The sequence below is a fragment of the Phlebotomus papatasi genome, chromosome 2 (genome assembly GCF_024763615.1).
Source record: "Phlebotomus papatasi isolate M1 chromosome 2, Ppap_2.1, whole genome shotgun sequence".
Lineage (NCBI taxonomy): Eukaryota > Metazoa > Arthropoda > Insecta > Diptera > Psychodidae > Phlebotomus > Phlebotomus papatasi.
This window is the reverse complement of record NC_077223.1, coordinates 98,311,366-98,328,451: the sequence shown is the minus strand read 5'-3', so window position 1 is coordinate 98,328,451 and position 17,086 is coordinate 98,311,366. Positions and strand designations below refer to the sequence as shown.

The 17,086-nt window shown below is 32.6% G+C and overlaps 2 long non-coding RNA genes across 2 annotated transcripts; one reads left to right on the top strand and one right to left on the bottom strand.

Annotated features, from left to right (window-relative positions):
• Nucleotides 1-1,942: 1,942 nt before the first annotated feature.
• On the bottom strand, nt 1,943-14,449 carry LOC129800350 (uncharacterized). The gene is made up of 2 exons (XR_008751616.1): nt 12,884-14,449; nt 1,943-2,285 (listed from the first exon to the last, which is right to left on the bottom strand). It is a non-coding gene; the product is annotated as an uncharacterized LOC129800350 (long non-coding RNA).
• Nucleotides 2,457-3,179, top strand: LOC129800349 (uncharacterized). Its single transcript, XR_008751615.1, has 2 exons — nt 2,457-2,854; nt 2,917-3,179. It is a non-coding gene; the product is annotated as an uncharacterized LOC129800349 (long non-coding RNA).
• Nucleotides 14,450-17,086: the final 2,637 nt, after the last annotated feature.

Here is a 17,086-nt window from a genome sequence, read left to right as displayed (position 1 = left end):
GTGATCCATTTAACTATATCTGTGCAATTAAATAGGTTTAATTGCAACTATGTAGGGGAAAGTACTCTCCTTTCGAACGTTCATGCCTTCGAATAATGTGAATTTTCTTTTAATTTTCCTCAGAGACTTACACATTTCTATTAAATATTAGTTGGCTTACCATCAATTATTATTGATAATTCCGTGATAATTTAGTGTAAATCTCTTACGAAAAACACAAGAAATTCACATTATTCGAAGGCATGAACGTTCGAAGGGAGGGCACTTTCCCCTACTCTGTACCTCGGATCGTCACAAATTTAATCAGGTGTCTCACAGAAAATTGGTTTTATAAATTAAATCTGAGTTAATGCACTGCATTCTTGTAAGAGTTAAATAGTAAAAAAGTAACTACTAATATTTAAAAATTAATTTGAATTGGTGCAACAATATGGTAATAACCTGACGATCCGAGGAACACTGCCGATCGCTGGTGCTCTTCCCTTATTTCAGTAGAGTTTTTTAACTCTTTCGCGTCCCACTTTTATTCAGCAGATGAATTCATGTAAAATTGAGTTTTTCCTAAAGCTTTATAATCAAATATAATAGTTCAGAGAGGAAAAAAAATTTCCATTGCGTGAAAACTCGGAAAAGCCCCGGGTCATATATGACCCTATTGTCCTCAAGGGAAGTGTACATTCCATTTTCAAAATCTATATCACGGGCTTTTTAAGAGTTTTCTTTTCTTGAAGTTATCAATTTGGCCAAAACCATGGCAAACTGGATTGTCTTGATGAACACTGTACTCCTGGTGTTCAAAAAATCTTCCTGGTAATCCCTTGAACAGTCTCTGTCACAATATTTTGAGTGGTGTTTGGCAAAAATAAACTTATCTACATATTTTTTCACACACAGTACAATTGCACAATATGAGACGCTTGCAGAATACTCTAAAATATTGCAAAATATGTTATAATTCATCAGATATAAGATGAAATGTCCAGAAGCAAGATGTTCCATCTGCATTTCACAAAGAAAAACAATATCCCAACTACATTTCGCTATAGGTTTGGGACGAAAACACTGTTACCCTTGGGGACAATAGGGTCATATATGACCCGGAAAATTCTACACGCTTTTCTGGAAAATTGAGAGTAGTTTATTATATCAAAATATGCAATATACAATCTTTGGATATTCTATTTTGTGTTTCTAAAGAACTTTTTGCTGAAAAAAATAAATTAATATAAAAATTTTTGAAAAAGAAAAGTCATTTCACAAAGTTCGAAATTAGTGATTTTTGATGTCAAATATTTTCTTTTCCTGAATATCTGGAGTCTTGAGAAAATTAGCCAAGAATCTTACATCTTTCTATTATGATGTCGTGCACAAACCGATAGATTTCAATTAATGTAAATAGTCAAAAAAAATTGTTTTTTCCCCGGGTCATATATGACCCTAATGACGCGAAAGAGTTAAACTAAATCAATCCTGCTTTAGCTTTACAATAAAACGATGTAGGGTAAGTGTACCAAATTTCGGCCAGCTTGCAATTTCGGCCACCTCTTTTGTTCCTCAAAATTCCATGATTTTTTTAGTTTTTGCAAACTCTAGAGAATAAATAATGCAAAATAATAGCAAAAAATGTCCATTCTACAATCGAGATGATGTGAAAAAGACTTTGCAAGAATTTCGGAAGGACACGGAACTATGAGAAACAAGGTGGCCGAAATAGGCTACAAAAGTTATGTCTACATTTTTATTCATATTAAAATGCATTAAGACTGATTTTAAAGGCAATAAAGACGATAAATTGTCTACAAAGTTCCAAGCAACACTCCTTAAAATGAAGTAACAAAAAAATTCAATTTGTATTATAATATATTACATTTAAAACCTAACTCTTTGGCGCTTGCAAGCAACTATGCCGAAATTTAGCACACTTACCTTATTCACTTAAGCATTTTCTGAAATTCTTAAATTTATATTTATTACAAAATCTTTTATCACATAATTAGCTGGGTAATTAGCCCCAGTCTCCCCTATCATTCATGTGGAATAACATTCACTATATAATAATAATTTCTTGTGATGCGTTGATTTTCTTCCGTGGTGTTGGTTGGCGGAAAATTTGATGATTCAGCTGATATGGTTGAGGTGAAAAGGCACCAATATTAACTTCGGTAAACTAGCTTTATGACGTTAAATTCACTCATACAGCTAGATAACCAAAGACAACTATAGCGCCCGAGTTACTAATTCCAAATGGTTGATGAAAAATCAGGAGAGATGAAGTTCACCAGAGCCTGTAGAGAGAATTTCTGGATTAGCTGGACTTTTTGTTCGGTTAAATATTTGCAATTAATTGTCTGAAATGATGTGGAATAGAAAAGTGCTATTGAGGGAGTAGGATAGGATAGAGAGGGAAAAAAGCTTATGGGGATAAAAAGTACAAAAAAAACGGACGATAGAAGAGAGAGATTGCAAAGAACAACGAATCGTGTTTAACGGACGATCAAACAGGAAAATCGTGACTTGTGCTTCCATAGAGAAAATGTGGCATGTGGAAGGGAATTAAAAGACAAGCTGAGAGTAATCATAAGAATTCATTTGGTGACACTTTTTATCACATAAGAGAGCCATAGACGGCAACTTCTGGCGCGCACCACTACTGGGGAGCTAAAAAGAAGTTGCCGGTGGAATGTTGGGGATTAGGAAAAAAGTGTGTGGAGAATTTTCTCCTTATGTCGTTTCGAGTATTTTTCTTCTTATACTCTATCTTGAAAGATTTACTTTGAAATTCACGCGGGAAACCTGTGTATGCGCAGATTTATCCATTTGGCACCTTTCTGCTATGTTCTACCACTCCAAGAAGGTGAATAAATGTATAATTCCATTATCACTTTGACGCATATTTATTGGTGTTAATTATTTCAGAATACACTTGTCGTTCTTCAAAATCTGCCCATCATCTCTCCCCAAAAAATTATTCACTCTTCTAGAGAATTTCAACAACAAAAAAAGAAATATACTGTAGAATTTCTCTACTTATCTCTCTCTCCTCTTTTTTCATGATGCAAGGTGAACCAAAATAAGAATAAATAAGTAAAATGAGTTGAAAGACAGGGGAGAAGTCACCGTGATTAGCTTCAATTAAGTTTAAATTTGTAAGAAATATTTTTGTTCGAGAAATATTTAATTTTCTTGCTGTCTCTAGCACACACATTCGTTTCCAAAATAGACAGAGAAAGAAGAAAGAATCACCTCCAGAATAGTCCGCATTGTATTCACAAGTCATAAATTAGGAGTGTTCTTGACATTGATTGTTTCTCTTTATTTTTTTTTCTCCTTGTGGGGCGCCTCTCTTTCACAATGCATCTTAAATGCAAAAGTCTTTCCCATGAATTGTTCAAGGAGGAGTGAAGAAAAACGTGGTGGGCAATGAAATTCAATGAAATTGCACTCTTTGACAGGGAAATGATCAGCCAGTGTCAGAGGAAATAATATCTCAAAAAAGCAAACATTTACTTAAGTGCCAGTTTAGTGGGTAGAAAGGTGTCTCTTTTGTATTTATGATGGTATAGTTTTGAAATTTTCATAAATCTCTGAATATATTCAATTTGCAAATTTTAAGATTCAGAAAAAAAGTTTACCCGAGGCACTAACCCATTTTGTGACCTTTTCGTACATAATTTAATTTTACTAGGCGAAAGTGCCCATGCTTGATAACATTGGAAGCTTCGTAATGACTAAATTTTCTATGTCTCACAATATGTGACTCATCGTAACCATATTTTAAAAACTATGAGAAAGAGACCAGTTTTTAAAATATATTACGGAGTCATATTTATTGAGAAACATAGGAAAAATTTAGTCATTACGAAGCTTCCAATGGTATCAATCATAAACACTTTCCCCTACAAAATGCTTAAATAGGCAACTCAGAATATAAAACGAATAACTCGCGAATGGCCAACTTTACAGGAGAGCGATTTAAAGTTGAGATTTTACATGCTCAGTATAGAATTTTTAAGATTTGAAACCCCTATAAATTTGGGAATAATTTACTTTCCGGTATAATATTCACAGGGAAGGTAGAAGGTGTCAAGGAGTACCCGAAAAGCGAAAAAAAGACTTTTGCAAAAAAATCGACTTATTCGACTTATATTTTGAAAAATCGAAATATAGAAATAAGTCAGAGAACGTCCCAAAAATGGTTCGTGTCTTGGTTAAAATTTTTAAATTTTTTATGACCATATTTAATAATTCGTTTTTTAAGCTTAAAAATACTTAATTAAAAACAATACAATTGAATTGGCAGAAAGCATGTTTTTGTGAGAAATCTTGTCGATATATAGGGTGGCGGCATTACTTGTGGCCTGTCTTTACTTATGGCCATGTCGTAATTTTTGTCAGAAAATGATTCCGAAAACCGAAAAAATGTGATTTGCTATTAAAACACATCAAATATTTTTAACTTTGAGGTTTTCTGAAATCATTTTTTGACATTGTAAAGTTTTTTGCGGGGAGGCCATAAGTAAAGACACTGGCCACAAGTTATGCCGCTACCCTAGGTCATTTTGTTCAGAACACTAACCTCTGCTCTACTAGTAAAGATGAAAAAAATATAGAAAAATTAAAGATTGAATTGTCGCATTATTAACAAAATTTTAAATAAGATTTTAATGAATATCAGCTAAAAATTAAGATTCTGTCATGAGTCCTAATACGGGTTTCAGACCAAAGACTTACCCATATGGCTTAACTGCTATAATTTATTATTAATCAAGATTTTTTCAAAAAAAAATTACCTATAGGATTGAATTATTAAAGGGCAAATATTCTATTAGATTCTAAATAATCAATGAAATTGGTTACTATTTAGAATTTGGAGGCGTTTGGGAACGGGGCTAAACTTCTAGTCCGTAGACTGCTTAATGTTCCAATTTTCTTAAAGTTCAAGTAAAACATATTTCGCTTGAAGTTTTATCTAGTGAAACGCTTGTAAAGGGGACACTAATTCTCGAATATTGTAAAGAATAACATAGACAAATTAAGAAACGTTCAGATTTCCGTGTAATTTTTAGCTAAAAATTATCCGTAAAATGCTCATACCCTCACAGTTTCAACTGAAATATCAAGAAAGTTTGATACGGGTTAAAACTGCAGTTACATACAGCTACATATATAACACTTTTTTTAAAAAATATTTTTGTGCTTATTCTAGATAGAAACAATTCGATCTTATAGATCAATATCGCATTTAGCCAGTACTGTCTATAATACCTATTTCTTTCCTTGGTAACATGCTGTATTTCTCACATTTTTGGTATATAGGGTAACCTCAATACTGTATACACTAATATATTTCAAATTATTATGAAAAAAGTTGTGAAATTTCAGGGTAAAGTCCAATAATTTAGATTACCTTCATTTTTAAACCAAGATCAACCCTGTAAACTGTTGCCAACATAAAAAATCGCAGTAACAGAAATGCTAAACGCGTTTACACTATTGAAGTTGCACTGTACTATTCTAACAGTTTGATCAACTTAAGTGCTTAGTAACTTGTAACTGATTGTTCTTAAGCAAATAAGAAATAATTAAAAAGAAACTATTCAAAGATTCCAATTCAGTATCCAATATTTTAATGGTATGTGTCTCGGCTTACCATTTTCAGTTTTCACAATGAATATGTTCTAAACCTAATCCTTAATTTGAATACCAAATCTCTGTTTTTAAGAGAAATAGAAGCTAAAATTCAAGCAAACTTTCAATTATATATTATTTTTTTAGAATGTAATTTTTCACAAATCATTAGTTACAAGATTTTTCTAAAAAGGTTTTTTAAAGGTATCATTTTATTAATTACCGAAAACTACCAATTTGAAATTGTATTTTTTTATATTTTTAAAATGAATAATAGTTGGGATGTTTGTTATTCTCTATTTATCCCCCAAAAACTTCACTTATACTTAATGATTTATCGTTTTCCTAATCAATCATTTTAAAAACAACCATTCCTTTTAATATAAAAAATGATCTTTAAAAAGCTAAACTAAGAGAATGAAAAAACGGTCTTTAAACCTTTACTTAACATTAGTTTGCAAGCCGCACCCTGTGCAAAATAGTCATTTGGACAAAAAAAAATATCAGCAAAGCTGCAAAAAGAGTGAAATAAGAAAGAGATTCTGGTGCTGAGATGTCGTTGAAAACCCCCCAAAACCAGTTTCCACGGGAGCTCTTTTTCGCCCAATCTTTTGGAGCTTACGTGGATTTTTTCGTGATTGGTGAAACAAATGAGTGGGAAAAAAGGAGTGAGAAAAGAAAGATTTTTCGGGGAGACCGGTTCCAATGATATAATTAATTGATGGCAATTGTGGTACAAACTGGCTCTTGGCGTCTCATATCTCTCCCTCTTTTATATAAAACAATTTTTTTTTGTAATAAATGATCTTTTGCACTGCGATCTTGGGTGGAAATGTTACTCAATAATTGCTATTATATGATGGCAAAAGCATTCCGGTTGCTCGACAGTGTCGATGGGAATGAATAATAATTTCTGTGAGCATTTATGAGGGCAAAATGCTTAGAGGTGTTACTTAAAAACTCTCCATTTCTCTGCACGGTTAAATTTTTCACGCATAACAAATTGGTGGTTCTCAGAATGAAATGACTTGAGAAAAGGAAATATATAAAAAAAAGATGACCAATTTCGGCAGAAAAAAATATATGAGATGCTGAGTGGGAGAACAAATCTTCCTAATTTTGCAAAATGCCAAACAAACAAAAAAAAAGTGAGAGAGAGGAAATTGGCAAGTCATTGAACTTGCAAATTGGAGGACGCTTCTTGTTGGAGGGAATTTTATTTTTTTTACTTCGAGCTTCATCCAACACTAAAATTCTTTAGAATCTGTCCAAGATCAAAGTCTTTTGTTCACCTCACTGTGTTCTTTTGCAAATGTATTTCACAATTTTTCAGACCAATCATTCTGATCATGGCATTTTCTATTCAATCACTTCTCATTCTTTTGATTGCTCTTTAATTTATAGAAGTTTTTTTCTTCTGCCAACACAAATATCACATTAAAATCGTGAGAAGCAAAAAATTATGAAATTCGTGATTTTTGAAGCTTAGAGAAAGAAGGTGAATTAGCCGATCTTTAGGGAGAAGTCAAGAAACATCACTTCATACTCTGCAAGTTTATGAAGACATCAAGAACTCGGAATAAATGTATTCCAACAAAATTAGTAATTAACTCAATTAGTTTTAGCTTTTAAAATCAAAATTATAGGGCTTCTTTGAAACAAACCAAGAATTTTCAAAAAACGGTCATTTTTGTAAATGTACAGATTTTAATCAGGAAGATGGAAAAAGTAGTATAAGGGACCTCCGAGACTTGTTCCTTACGATTTTCTAAAAAGAACAATATCTTAATAAATCAATATTAAATTAGGGAATACTTTATTAGTTTTAGAAATAAAGATCTTAAATTAAGAGACTACGTTCTAAAAGGGGAAATTTCAATATCTGAAACATTCTTATTGTTTAAAGTATAAATTATCCTGAGCTACTAAGGCTAGTTACCAAGGCATCCACCCATTGGCTCCACACAGAAAAATGGAAAATTCTTAAACAGAAACACCCAGGAATTTAATTTCAAATCCCATCCAATGAATGCCAATGCCCTAATTCTAAATTCTTGATCATTTAGTTTTAGTTGCAATTTGCAAATCTGTAGACATTTTTCATTTTCCAGTTAATGCTGAACTTAAGTTCTCGATCTCTTAACTTGAAAGAGTTAGGGATTCTAGCGCATTTATTTCGCTCAGAGCTACTAAACTTAAACGCCTCGGGGATTCACGTCCAATTTAAATTCCCAGGATCTTATATATTCTTAAATTTAGAGTCAAAATTTTTCTGTGTGTGCAATTTTCACCAAAAATTGGATTTTTGACAGAATTTTGACGTTGCCATCTACAGCAGTGCCAGACAATTGTAAAGGATTTTAAGCACACTTTTTCAATTTATTAAAAAAATAAATAAAGCTCGTGATTCGTACATTTTTAGTACTACTTTAGTAATTTTATTTCGTAATATATGGCACCATGGCACAATTCCGAGATCAATTTTAATTTATTAAATCTTCAAATCAGCCTTAAAACTTGATTCGTATTCTGCTGAACAGATCCTTATTTTAAATTGTCAAACTGGATTGCAACAAACTTTTCAGTATCTAAGCTTTTAGTTTCTTTTCCTTAAAACTGCTTATTCGTCTTGTAAAACGTCATAAGTCTTCAAAGGCCTCTACACACTGGGATCAATTTTTGTAAAAAATGTTTTTTTAAAGAATATTTCCCATATCATTGCAAACAGAAACGTCAACTTTTTTAAAAAGGCCATTTTTGACGAAAATTGTTTTCAATATGTAGAAGCCATAATTCAAAACAGAATCTTAAATTTTGCATCAAAAATTTAATTAAAATCTAAGCTTTCTTTATACCAGAATTAAAGGATAAATTTTTAATACTAATTCTCTACATTCTTCTATTCAGATATAAATGTTTTAAACTTTTATTAAGATAAAGATCTTTAATTTTAAACTCTCAATTTTCCTTTAAACCTTTAATATAGAACGTAACAAACTTCACAATAAAAGGTTTAAAAAGTTAACCGTAAAGACCTGTTAAACCTTTAAATTTAGAATAACAGATTGTTAATTGCGACACTTGATATCAAAGATAAATCTATAAACTTTCTTTATTGTTTAATAGAGAAGTTAGTTAAGTAAGTGTCCAAATGCTTTTTTAAATCAGTAAGTTGTGAAAATTGAATTAATTAAATTCAATGTTTCAGTTTCATTTTTTTTAATATAATAATTTTTGATAATTAAGAGTTTCAAAATTGTAAACTTTTAATTCGTTTCTTGAAACTCTTATTTCAAGATTTTCTTTAATAAATTTAGAAAAATCATTCTCAACACTCCCAAAATTTTTCCATGGTTAATTTTAGTATTTTGTTTTAATCTGTAGGAGATTTTTAAAACATAAATCAACGAGGTAAAATTTCCCATTTTATATACTCCACATACAATGTGATTTCTGGGGAGATAAGGTTTCTTGGTAAATTTTCTGAAATACCACGTACAGAATGGCCAACAAGTCTATGCGTGTTTGAGTGATTGAAATGAAAAATGCGTTGCAGGAAATGCCCAAAGTGAATTTTGAGCGGGGAAAGAGAACAGGGAGGTAGTCTCAAAACAGAGGTGATTGTAATTGATGGGAAAAGTATAACTTCACTTTTTATCACACAGGGACTCTTTTTTTCTATTATCAGTAAGCGCACTGAAATTGTATGTTTGTGCGAGGTTTTTTTTCTATTTCAAACAGTGCTTTTTAGAACATTTGTGGAGGGTTTGGGGAAAAGCAAAAAAAATAATAGAAGAGACTGTGTACGAAAAGTGTGACTGAATTTCCCGTCGGTGGGAGAAATAGCAACTGATAAGATTATTAGTATCAGTCACGTCTTGAAATCAGTTAACTCAATTATATTCTCTGTATGTAACTTTTTTTTGCTTTGGCTGGTTTGAACGATGTTACATTGAGCATTTCTTATTTTATATAATGTCAAAGAGCGTTTTGTTAAATACTTAGTATCAACGAGGTACTAGGATAGCTAAATTTTAATTATATTAACTATTTATAATGGCTTCTTCAGAACTGAAAGTTTTTCGAAATTCTTTGTGAGACTTAGGATAGTAAAATAAAGGAATATATAGATTCTCAAAGTTCAGTTGCTTGCTGTTTAGTAATTATTGAGCTTCGGGAAAGAGGTTAAACCTAACCACTAAAACCCGTCTAATATTTTACTTATTTAAAATTGCAATAAAATAATTCCGATCATTTCAAATATAAACTCTTAATTTAATATTTCAGTTTTTCAAATCAATTGATTCTTCCTGTCATATAACCTCACTGATTCAACATTTTCTTCTGCCTCATTTTTTCTCTTAAAGTTTAATCAAATTTTATCTCAATAATACTATGATAATGCCTAAGAACTTTCTAAATAAATTGTTCCATTTTGAAATAACGCTAATGTGGTTCTAGAATTGTTTTAATTCCTGACATAACCTCAATTACTCGATCTTTTTTTGCACTAGATATTAACTGATAAATTTTGATATGTTTCTTGACAAATATCTTATTATTCTAATAACACTGCACATTCTAGCTCATTTAGATCTTTTCTGGATATTGCTGGTAGCGCTGAAGTTATTTTAACTCTTGCCACATAACCTCAATTATTCAAAAAATTTTATAGATTTGATTTCACGATTAGTTTTTAGTTTAAATAAAGTGAAATTTTGATATAATAACAAAGTGTGTGGACTTTCTAGATCATATGAACCTTTGCAGACAAAACTCCAGTAACACTGGAGTAGCTTTTTTGCCACGTAACCTCAATTATTTAAAATTTTTCTACGTTCGATTCTACCTAACAGATTTAAAGGGAATGGATTCAAATGAAATGAACATATTAAATGGAGGGTCATCATCCGGAAAATCCTAAATATTAATCTTAAGGTTCCAAAATAGACTCATGGTAATCCTCACAAATATTTAGCCTGTAAAATTTACCAGTGAAGATTTATTCCAAACTGTTATACCAGGGGCCCATCAAGCCCAATAAAAAGTGAAGATATTTTTCCCTTTTCCTTGTAAAAATTTTGCAGGTATTGCACCGCGACTTAAACAAATTTCCTCGTAGTTCTTGTATTATTTCTGCGAGCATAATGAAATATGTATTTTTAGATAGCTTTTAATACAAGATTTCGAAATATATCAGACTGCTAAGTCAATTCTCTTTAGAAAAAGACTTGCCAATAGTCTTCAGTGCCTCTATGCAAAAACGTATGGAAAAATGGAATGTCGAGAGGCCTTTGGTTATACATTAGGGTGTCTACACATTGTAAGCAGTTTTCGTCAAAGATTGGGCTTTTGAAGGAAATCGTCCGTACTGTTGTAGGTAGAAACGTCAATATTCTGTCAAAAATACGATTTTTGACGAAAATTGCTCCCAATGTGTAGAAGCCTTTAAGGGCATAGGATCATCGATTAGAGGTTCTTTGCATAAATTTCTTTACATAATCCTTTACTGCCAAATTATACATGCTAAATTTTTTTGAGGATGAGCCTGAGTATGTTTGGGCCCTTAGGGGAAAGGCGAACGAGCAGCGCGTGGTGGATATTCCACACTCAGAATCCCTAGCGTTCCTTACAAAAATTAATACTTGTTAATCAGGCTAAAATAAATCGGAATACAGTAGAGTCTCGCTATAGGCCATCGCTCTATAGTCCACAATTTATCGACCGTTGATTTCAAAACACTGATTTTATGTTAGGTTATGTTTTTTGTACGCAACAAGCATAATTATTTTAATATTTTTGGCAAACTTTATTAAGTAGTTGTGATAATTGTGATCCATAATGAAGAGAGCAAGGACAAGTACCACAATCGCAAAGAAAGTGGAAGCCGTCGAGGAATTTCAATACTAAAAGTCGTTGATAATTTTAAAAAATTACATGGACTATAGTGCGACACAAGTGTCAAATCTGAAACCAAATATGGACTATAACGAGACTCTACTGTAATAAGCCGGAAAATCCGGCTGTCTTTTAATAATTATAATCTTTATTTAATTAATATCGAGATTTATTCGTTTAAGCTTCTCGTATTCATAGAAGGGTTTCTGACTGGATTGAGGTTTAGCTCAGTTCCTGAAGATTTTTTTAAGTGTAAATATGCAAAAACTGCAGAGTTAAAATTTTGGTTGGTTTAGTTGGTCTAGTGACACTCTTAAGTTAAAATTTTTTAAAAGATCTCTTTTTCAAAGTAATTAGAGGAGTTAAACCATATGGCTAAACTTCATGTCTGAGAAGACCATTAGCCATTTATACCTTCTATCGATTTTTTAGATCTTCTGTAGCATTATCGACTATAATATTTAATTTAATTCAAATATGTAGCAATAATATCAAAAGAAAAAATTGCCAACAGCACATGGTTATCATCCTTTTAAGTTGCTATTAAATATTTCTTTCTTAAGATGCATCTCAAATTAAAATTTTAACATGAAACATATAGCTACTGAGAGTCCCTTATAAAGTCATTGAATATCAAGAATTTGTAAGATTTTTTCTGCAAAACTTTCTTTGGAAATGAAATTGTTATATAACATGCAAAAAAACTTATATAGGTATTGCTACATGTAATGTATTTTAACATCACTTAATTTATATTCACTGTTTGAGTGGAGGTTGTGAGATGAATTTTTGTTCACAGTGCGTGGTGTTGAACAGAAGAGAACTTTTTGGTGATGAGGGATTTTTGTCTGAAAACGTGCGAAATGAGCAGTCAAGAAGAACAAATTTCCGACCAGAAGTCTTGGAATTTTTCGTAATATCCAACGTGGCCGTTTTTCGTATATGGTCTCTTGACTCTGCGTGGAGGACAGAGATTTTCTTTTAATTTATTTTTTTTGTCTGGTAAAGCTGGGTATTTTCTTCACCCTTCAATTAACAAATTCAATTCACAGGAGGGAATTTTTGGTGTGAATGACGGTGTGTGTGGAGATGAATTCAATCGTTTCCAAATAACACGAGAGAAACATTTATTTAGCACATAATAAAAATAATTTGATGAAGAGAATGAGAGATGTTACATAAAAAAAATTATGGATATATAGTTTTTTTAAAAAAAAAGAAAAGAAGAAAAAACGACAAGAAGATTGTATAAATATTTCTTCTGGAGTGTATTTAAGAGTACCTTCCTTCTTCAGGTGAAAACTATTATATGGATATTTTTGTAATATTAGAATGTTATATACAATTTTGAACTCACCGGACCATGGTCACGAAAATATAGTGGTATATTTCTACGGTGGGCACTGTTTGGGAAGCCTTTTTCTTTTTCATATATTCTTCTTTTTTTTCCTTCCTCCATCCGCAAAGAAGAAACTCCAAGCGCGTTTCACATACACACACTTTACAATGGCCCGTGACTCTTCCCGGAGCTATGGTGTTGTTTCTAGTCGAAAGATTTTCACAGACCAAATGGAACGGGAGGTGAAGATAAGTACAAAAACAAAAAGAGTATATTCGTTTAAATAATTAGTAAAAATAGTAAGGAAAAATATTTCATGTGAATGCAGAAGATTGACCTCAGGCTGAGTTTAAAAAAAATTCACATTTACTTTTTTTTAAGCGCTATTTCACGTGAAATAGGGTGTCTGGACTGTGAAGAACGCAGGAAGGTTGCCCCAACAATCATGCTCAGAGATGGATTTATCTGCTTATTCCCTCAATTTCACCGTGAAATTCAATTAAAATGCGTGGGATAGTTAAATAAATTTCTGTTTCATGCCTGTCGAATAATTTTTTGGAGAAAAATCTACGATAAAAGAATGCCAAAAAAAAACAGGTGAAAAAACCCACAGAAAGAAGCAATTAAATAAAATTTTCTCTACAATATTCTCCCCATACTTTGTTGTCTCTCTCTGTGGCATAATTTAGCAAAAATTTTCTTATGGAAATATTACATCTTCATGGCATATTGACTTAGGAGACGTAGAGAGATGGAAAAGATGAAAAAATGACGATTACTCAATGTATATTATTAAATATTTGCTCAAGATCGAGCTTCGCTACAGCTAAGTGTTGGATAAATTTTTCTATCTCATCGTCGTGCCTCAGCCATAGGTTTTTTTTTCCTGGAGAATTGTCTTAGTCAGAAAACTATTTAAATTTGCACACGATAATGATGTTCCCGTAAAATCCTAGGAAGACTCACGACACCACTTAAGTCCTCCAGAAATGAGATTTAGTATAAAGAAAATCTTATCACGACTTTACAGAATGCAAGGAGAATTTCGCGCCAAATTTGCCCTTCATAATCAAGAACACCTCTTAATCCCTCTAATAGTTCTGTGATAAGAGCAACTATAAATGAAAATCTCAAATTCTATCTCAATAAGACCCCCTATAATGTCCCTGATAAACTTTATCTATCTCATTTGGAATTTTCCCACTAATTTTCCACACCTTTCTCTGTCTCTCTGGTCTCTTGCTAAACAGATAAAAAAAAAGAGCACGCTTGGAAAACACCCGGAAAACAAAAAAAAATTAAATTTAATGGAAAAATTGAAAAGGTAGAAAAATGTAAAATAATTCTGTGTGGGATTTTTCAACTTTGGTCACACACTGGTTGGCTTCAGATGAGGAAAAGAGCAACGACGGGTGGCGAGGAGGTAGCAAACGAGCACTTTTGGGCGAAACGTATTTTCCCTGACGCCAAACACCACAAGACTAAAGTTGAAGTTTCGTCTGTGGCCGTGATCAGTTTTGCTAAACACTTGAGTACACAAACACATACCCATGGTACCTGCGGATGCCGGTGGTGCGGAGGTAGGGGACTTACCAGCTCACACTGGACACTAACACAGACAGTGTCACGGATGGACTGGAAGCAGGAGCAGGGGATGAGGGAGGTGTGGGTACCGGTGAGTGCTCGCCAGGTAAGTGAAAAATGCCCGCATGTAGACAGTATCAGAGAATGGGAGCCGGGACTAATGCCGCCTGGCTGGAGAGGTGCGTTTCAGTCAGTGAATGTTCAAAATGCCTTTGCCTTTACAGATTAAAGTCGATAAGGTAAAGTACCCTCTAGTCGGCCGGTTCCTCAACTCGGCCAGTTGAATTATTTAACCAATTTTTAACGTATTATAGTCAATTTCTATGAAATTGACACTGATTTACGTTATATATAATATAATACACCTTATAATGTTAAATCGGTAAGACCATATTATAACAAATCTAAGTAAATTGAATAAATAGTCGCACTGGCCGAGTTGAGAAACCGGCCGACTACAGGGTACTTTACCTTATATACATTTTTTTAACGGAGGCAGACAATATCCCAAAAGCCAAAATCCCGAATGTTTAAAATCCTGAAAGGAATGAAATTATATGGAGGATAAATGTGTAGAATAGTTTTCCAAAACACAGAAAATTTCCCTTTGTCTTCAGCAAACGCGGGTACAATCGTAGGAGTAGCTATAACACTTTTAAGAATTCGAGATGTTGGCTTTTGAGATTTTGACCGGGACCCATTTTTTTAATTATTATTACCTACTATTACTTTACTATTATAGGTGTAATTATACTATTCAAGTTTCTTAATTTTCTATCTCAAATTAATAATGCCGATTAATAATGTTCTGCCTCGCCTGCCAAACTAAATTCAGTGCCAAGAACATGTGTATCCTTGAGGACCTTTGCCATTTTATCCTCTATAGGGTAAAGGCTCATAATTTTGGACAGGGTGCTTATAAGCATCAATGTTCCAAGTTTGAAGTGTGATATTTTCAATACTTATTAATTTTTATAGTTACTTTCTTTTCAGAAGGGTTGTTTAGAAACTTGGCGAATTGTTTAACGTCCCTGTTTTAACTAAAACTAGTCTCTATACGTTTAAAAATGAATTGATATGTAGAGGTGAATTTAACTCAAATTTTGGACAACTTGGCTGTAAGTTTGGACACCTTGGTTCTATATTTAGACAGCTAATTCGCCTCAATAGGATGTCCATTGTTCTGCATTTCAAGAACCAATCTTACCAAGTCCTCTTCCTGTTCATTTAAGGGAACCGTAGAATGTCACAAGAAGTCTGGAAGCTTTCCATATCATTCATTAAAGTGAGTTCACTTCGGTATTCCTAATACGTGCGGATTGGCGCATTCCTTGGCCTTTTAAAGCTTTTCTCACTACATCTCTTTCGTAGAGATAATGCTCCTTTATTTCTCCATGTATATATACATCATAGTCATCACAAAAGCTAAAACTTCACGAAATTTTGAGAGAAAAACACCTGTCCAAAATAAGGTTTATCACCTCACTGGTGAATCTCTTAGAAAATTGTCCATTTTCACAGGAGAAACGTAATTTACATGGCAAATATCACTTCAAGTCAAATGTACAAATCACCATTAACGTAAATCAACACATAATCAATGAATATTTAAAAATATCGAGGAAATATTATTAGTATTTCACCACAGCTAAATAATTACCAGCGTACAATAATTTTTATTTCTCGTAAATGCTCACACTGAAGCTTGAACGAAGCAATTTTAACTCAACTCCTTTTTAAAATTTTACGAATTTAGTGTTAAAATCTTCCAAAAGGTTTTAAATTATTTATTTAGGTAGAATTCACTATTCATCAAATATTGGAATAAAAATCCATAATTTTAATCAATTTATTTTTAGTGACTAAATTTACTCTCAAAGTGTCCAAATTTAAAGACTGTCCAAAATTATGAGCTTTTCCCCTAACCCTTTAAGGACGAAAACGTCAAAAATTGGGGGTAAGAAAAAATCACTTTTTCTTACAACTTAGAGCAAAACATAAGTTTAGAAGGCTGGGGGGAAAACTGGAATATCCCTGTTCCAATCGTCTTTAAAGGGATATACTGTCCCTTACGACTATCCCTTTTCCTTGCTATGCTAAATGAGTGCATTCAAATTACTGCTCGATCTCAAATATTCGACATTCGTGCATATACGGAAATACCGTTGAATCATTCCTAATAACGGTTTTTCAAGGTCAAAGGTTAACAAGGCTCTAGAGAGCGCATTTATCAACCGAATGAAATCATGTTTGGGTTCGTTGGAAAGGTCTTGGAATTTCTGATAAAACTGAACCGGTTGTAATGGGTTCTGATTCTGAACCGGTAATGAATCGATTCATAACCCATAACTATTTTTTGTTTGAAATTCAATTATAGTACTCCTAAGTTTTTTTGGGCAATGTTTTGTTGAGTGATTTATGAATCGATTCAAATCGGCTGAAAACCGGTGAATTGTGAATGCTTCGAAAGTATTTTTGAGGTATAGTATCTAAAATCTAAATCACGAGTACGAGCACTTCGCAAAGCTTGGGACGCTCTCTTTCTATTAAAACTGTGCAAATTATTGGCATAATCTCGAGTTGTAGTACTCACTTAAGCTCGATTATATGAATTGCTGTATACGAACCACTGAGCCA